General features: G+C 34.4%; 1 long non-coding RNA gene across 1 annotated transcript; it reads left to right on the top strand.

Moving 5' to 3' along the window:
* Positions 1–570: 570 nt before the first annotated feature.
* LOC113090340 (uncharacterized) lies at positions 571–2186 on the top strand. Its single transcript, XR_003287026.1, has 2 exons — positions 571–680; positions 1488–2186. It is a non-coding gene; the product is annotated as an uncharacterized LOC113090340 (long non-coding RNA).
* The last annotated feature ends 4502 nt before the right edge of the window (positions 2187–6688 follow it).

Here is a 6688-nt window from a genome sequence, read left to right as displayed (position 1 = left end):
GACTCATGCCACACAGATGTCAAGCAGTTTTAAAAAACTGTGGTCATACAACTAAATATTAGTTTAGTGATTCACAGGATTGCTAAATCCCAGAAAAAAAAAAGTTTGTACAAAATAGTTTTGAGTTTGTACAGTCAAAGGTAGACACTGCTATTTTTTTGAACACACCCCTTTCAACTAATTGCCCAATTGCACAGCCTTAAGAGCGTGCATATCATGAATGCTGGGTCTTGTTTGTTTTCTGACAATCTACTGAACCTACTGGTAACTTGTTTGCCACGTAGCAATAAAAAATATACTAAAAACCTTGATTATTCTGGTTAGTCACATTGTACTGCTATTATTTTGAACAATACTGTATATATATACACACACACACACATATATATATATATATATATATATATACACTGAAAATCATTAATATTGTAATTTATAATCTCTAATAAACGATTTAAAATGATTTATGTACAACACAAACGTTTATATACAATAATGAGTTAAAATAAGCGAAAGTATAAAGGAAACGTGTGTACGACTGCTTCTTACATGCATTTTGACTGCTCTCAGCACCCGTACCGTAAGTGCATGATTACACGCGCAAAGGAAAAAAAAGTGCGGCTGGCTTGACCGTGTATTTTCAAAGCGCGGCTGGCTTGACCGCAGTCAGTCGTGGATTGGTAAGTGAAGCTTATTTATTTGTTTCTTGCTGATTAATCGATGAGAAATGAATAAAATAGTCAGACTCCGTGTTTCTGTACGAAAAAACACGGTTTCACACACTTATATGTGCGTTGCAAACATTTGTAAGCGCGCATGTGCATGCGTTCATATTTGCTCATGTAACGTTAGCGTTATGTCTATGGGTGCGTGTGCATGCATACATAATTTTCTGTGTGTATGTAAGTGCATGGACATATCTGTGTGTGTGTGTGCAAGTATGTGTGCGTGCGTGTGTGTGTGTGTGTAAGTAAAGGTGCGTGTGTGTGTATGCGAATGTGTGCGTGCATGTGTATATGTATGTTTGTGTGCATGCATGTGTGCATACGTTTGTGTGTGCTACTGCTAATGTGTGCATTTGTATATATGTGTGTTTGTTTATGTGTATATCTGTTTGTGTGTATCTGTGTGCACATGTATCTGTTTGTGTATGTGTGCATGTGTGTGTCTTATACAGTCTATGATGTGTGTGTACGTACGTGCATGCGTGACTGTGCATGCATGCATTTATGTCTAACGTTATATCTGTATATGTGTGTGTGAGTAGGTGCATGTATGTATGTGTGATTGTGTGTATGCAAATGTGTGTAAGTAACTGCAGGGTTTATTTTTATTATTTTATTGTATTATTATTATTATAGTTATTTATTATATATTTATATTTTTTTTTTTTACAAATTTTCTTACTAATAAATTGCTTCATAATAAAAAAGTATTTTTATGTACATATATAGTGAGTTTGTAACACATGTTGCTTCTTTTTTTAGTGTGGCTTCTCCAGTTATCTACGAAGAAGCAAATGGGCCATCTACATCGAACACAACACCATCTCAGAGGGGCCGGGGCCGTGGTCGCAGCTGTAGCTGTATAATAAGTACATGGGGGGACTTGACACCTCCAACAAGATGCTCAGAACAAAGTCGGTGCCCCATAAAACAAGTCGTATGTGACCATTTTCCAGCATTTCCTAGATATTGCAGTGACCAACAGCTTCATTTTACACAAAGAGCTGTGTGCCATCCACCATGATAAGCTCATGACACGGCAAAACATTCAGGAGCTGCTAGCTGCTCCGCTCACAGATGTTCCCCTGGATGGCCGGCTGAGAGAGAGATGCGATCATCTGCCTGTTCCTGTGAGTGATACTCAAGACCTTTCACAAAGTTGCATACGATGCAAAAGGAGCACCCCATGGACATGCCAGGAATGTGATGTGGGACTATGCTTGCAGTCCTGTAGACAGGAACTGCTTCAGAGAGCCCCACATTTAAATGACTGGATTGAAGGATCCAAAAACGCCTGGAGAACTGGAGTACCACAAATGGCTCCTGAGTGAAAACCGTGCAATCCAGTGTCTCAAAAATACTTGTATATATGTATTATAGTTCCTTTTTCAAGATTGAGGCATTAGATTCTTTCGATCATGAGTTTTCAGATTTTTTCTAAATAAAAACCAGTACAATTTCTTCCCGTTTTTAATTTTTTTGTCTATTTTAATTCTATTTACTAACTCATTACACTAAATAATGTACAATAACTGTAATTTCCTGAAAGCCTATTTTTTTCTGAAAAAAATGACACCTTACACTTGAAGATACCACATTATGTTATAATTTTATACTCAATAAACCAAAATGAGTGAAAACGGCCAATTTTAGCCTTAGGTTCTAAAGGGTTAGTTCTTGTCTGATGTCTAAATAACATGCAAGCTTAAGGAGAATTGGCAACAGGATTTTTATAATGTGCCGAAAACAAATCCCATTTCAGGGAAGGGGGGTCCCACAAGGGGCCCCAAACACTGGCATGGTTTGTGTACCGCTGCTGTTGGTCATCAGAGCAGTCATATTACTTTGTAAATATTTTGACCAACAGAGAGAGCTGCAAGCACAACTAAAAATGTATCAGTTCAGTTCCTTTGACGCACACTAAACCTAAACACGATTCTGCTCCTAAGCAGTATTCAAGGCTTAGTGTATCCCATCATGCATCATGTTCAGGATCTTGTGCTCCGAAATCGTGAAATGGAGGAAAACATTTGACTAAGTTAAAATAATTTGATATTGCATATAATCTTATAGTAAAACAAAAAAAGTTTTTTTTTTTTTTTTTTTTACATTTTATTGAAACAAAGATGAGTATATGTATTATGTACATCATTTACAACTGTTTTTATTGCTTAATAAGAAGCACCACAATTATTCAGTTGTGTTGTCTGTTATAGGGACGACTGAACAGACATTCAGAAGTTTATTTTAAAATGCAAAATATTGAAAATAACATATATATATATATATATATTTATATATATATATATATATATATATATATATATATATATATATATATATATTTATATATATATATTATATATATATTATATATATATATTATATATATATATATATATATATATATATATATATATATATATATATATATATATGTTCAATTGTTCTACACACCCCTTACTTTTGGATTACTTTAAGATATGTAAATCAAAAAAGCAATTTTATTTAACTATGACTTTAAAATTAAAGATAATAAAATCTATAGTAAAAAGTATTTTAAACTATTAAAAATCGTGTCTTGTTTCACTATCTAGCTATTAAAGCCCGTATATATATATATAAACACATATAAACATATATATATATATATATATATATATATATATATATATATATATATATATATAAAATGCTATGCATTAATCTAGTGTCAGTTTAGAATTACAGTTTTTATTTTTATTATTATACATTTTTCATTTCTTTAACTTTATTTTATTTCATTGACTGATTCGGGTGGGGACTCTCATGTTAATTTCTATATTTTCAGGTTCATTTCCGTTACAAAAACTTACAACTGCAGTCATACACACCATGAAGCTTTAAATCAAACACTGAATTTAGCTAACTCCATACTACTCGGACTCGTAACTGCAAATGTTCAAGTTAGTTGAGTAGTATTTGTTAAAGCAAGAGTCTTGCAAAGCTTAAACTGTACAACTGTCTTATTTCCTTTATCCTCTTTGAAATCAAAATAACTGTGACATTTCCATACATTAAAAACGTTTTTCACTGCAGAGACCAGCGTAATTAATTTACTGTAGCAGCGTCTGTCATCTGATGAGAATAATTGAGTCAACAGGTGTCAACATAACCAGGAACTGTGCAGCGCTGCCTGGATATATAGCGTTATGTCATAATACTCATTGAATTTTAAATGAAACCAGTGTAATCCTGATTTTACAAAATGTAACTGTAATCTGAATGCTTAGTTTCTTGATGCAACTGTAAATGATTATAGTTATTACATTTGTGTATCCTGATAAGGCTACATAACGACCATTTCCGTTACTACGCAACCCTGTTAATGATTACTAGCGCTGGGTCTTATTAATTTGTAGTAGTTGTTTGTGTGTGGGTTGTGAACAGTGTTGGGGAGTAACTAGTTACATGTAACGGCGTTACGTAATTTAATTACAAAATTAATGTAACTGTAATTAGTTACAGTTACTAAGAAAAAATGAGTAATTAAATTACAGTTACTTATGAAATTTTTAAAGATTACAAAGGGGATTACATTTGGATATTTACACACATCCACATACAGATTTAACTGATTTCCCAAATTGCACTGACTATTCTGAGACATACGCCCTAATAATTTCCGGGATGCGGAAACACAGTCTGGTTCGTAGAATCCAGTCATAAAAACGGAATGCCTAACGCGGACGGAATATGTCATATTTTGGATGATTAAATCAAAAGTAGGTTAGTACACTTGAATCAAAACATGATATGGACTAGTGTCTGTGAATATTAAGCCCCAAAAATGCACGCGCGGACTGGACACCGGGAGAACCGGGACAATTCCTGGTGGCCTGGCAGCTTCCTCAGTCTTCCTCAATTTGGCCCTCTATTTTAATATCATTATTGTATAATTGCCTGCCGAATGTACTAAAGCGATCGTTTGCGAATCCGCCATTTGATAATTAAATCTCGAATAAATCTGTTAATCGTGACTTGCGTGCTCTCCGCACCTTCGCGCCTCCGCCAAACGGTTTGGATCAGACTCCGAGTAATCAATGCGAAAGAGAGAGAAAAGAGTGGACTGTGGAAGCGCACAGCTGGAGCAGAGAAGCAGAACTACTGTTCAGGGTTTCAGGTCAGTTTCATCTGTAAAGATGCTTTTTTTTTTTTTTTTAATCAAACAGCAGCACGTTGCTCATCAGTCATCACTCAAAATATATAAAGGACATCATTATTATCTGTTGTAATGTTACAGTAGTAATTTAGCTGAAAAATAATCAGAATTTTTTGGGAAGCTGAGAAAATGGTTACTATTGTTAAACTGTGGTAACCAAAAATGTAAAATTATTTTACAAATGTATTTATTTAAAAATAAATACAAATCCATTTGCAAAACAAAAAACAAAACAAGGTTATTGTACTTTTATATAGGCTAATAAAAGCATGGTAAATTTTTGTAAAGGAAAAACATGACTGGTGTACAGTATTAGGATTTTTCTATAAATATATTGTTGTATTGTAGAGTATTGTAAAGTATAGTTTTGTTCAATCTTGAGTATTAAAGTCATGAGAGAGATGGATAACAGGGCAAAATAAAGGGACTGAAGAGAAAAATGGAAGTGAAGGTGCAGTTCAGGAGAGAACTTTTAATTATTTGCATGTCCCCAATTTAAAGATTTAAACCTTCATGTCAGGTCCATACAAAAAATAGTTTTGTCCATGAATTTGTTTGTATGAGTTTGAATTTTCCATTCTGAATTTTTTTCCCAGTCCGCCCCTCCCGTAAATTAATGGCAAAGACATGGTTTCATTTACTCAACATAGACCTACTGAAGCTTGCAGTGTTATCAACCTCTGCCGTCTCAATATAGGAGTACACAAGCACATAAACATAATTTCTTGTAACGCCACGCCAGCAGAGGGAGCCCTCTCCCGAGTACTGACTGTGATCCGCTCCCTCTGCTTCACCTGTACTTCCTGTTTGTGCTATATATAAGCATGGCCGCCACCACTGTCACGTTGCGAAGTATTGCCAGCCTGTCTGCCTTACCGAGCGTTTTTTCCCATTGCCATAGTTTGCCTTCTTGTGTATGATCTTTGCCTGGTTTCCCTGTCTCTGTCTTTGGATTTGCCCACTGTCTTGTTGTTTGGATTGGACTGCCTATCTGTGTATGATTCTCTGCCTCCTATGATTACGATTCCCTGCCTACTGTTTGGATTTGTCTGCTGTGGAAGTTATTAAACTGCACATGGATTCTAACGCCGCCTCCGCGTCATTACATTTCTAGAACTGCTCTGTCACTTCATGCATTTTACTTATTTTGAGAAAACTATCATCATATTATATACAAAGAGACAGCAGTTAAAAAAAAAAACACCAATGTTTCAGGAGTTTATTATACAGAATATGACACATGCTTATTAGATAACTGTATTTGAGTTGATGTATATGCTTTTATTATTATTTAATTTTCACAAATTTAGAAAAGTAATCAAAAAGTACTCAAAAGTAATTAGTTACATTACTTTAATAAAGTAATTGAAAAAGTTACACTACTATTACATTTTAAACAGTGTAACTTGTAATCTGTAACCTATTACATTTCCAAAGTAACCTTCCCAACACTGGTTGTGAAATGCTAAAAACTGCGAAAAGAAAGTCTCTAAATCCAAATGAATAAAAAGGATTGACTCAGAAAAGACGCCAACGAATGCACGCGTGCCGCTTGATCCACAAACGCACATCTTCCTTGCTACACTGCTACACTAATGAAAAAAAAAAAAAAACTGTATTCACAAACATGTTTCTATTTGTACAACCCGCTGCACATTCCACAGACACAAGTTGACAGACATTTGGTTGTGGATAGTAAGATACATTTAACAAGTTCATGGATAATTGTGCATGCATTTGTAAATTTGAGAATAATTTTATC

The sequence above is a fragment of the Carassius auratus genome, unplaced genomic scaffold, assembly GCF_003368295.1.
Source record: "Carassius auratus strain Wakin unplaced genomic scaffold, ASM336829v1 scaf_tig00054261, whole genome shotgun sequence".
Taxonomy (NCBI): Eukaryota; Metazoa; Chordata; class Actinopteri; order Cypriniformes; family Cyprinidae; genus Carassius; species Carassius auratus.
The sequence above is the reverse complement of the archived record's forward strand: the minus strand, read 5'-3'. Positions and strand labels throughout refer to the sequence as shown.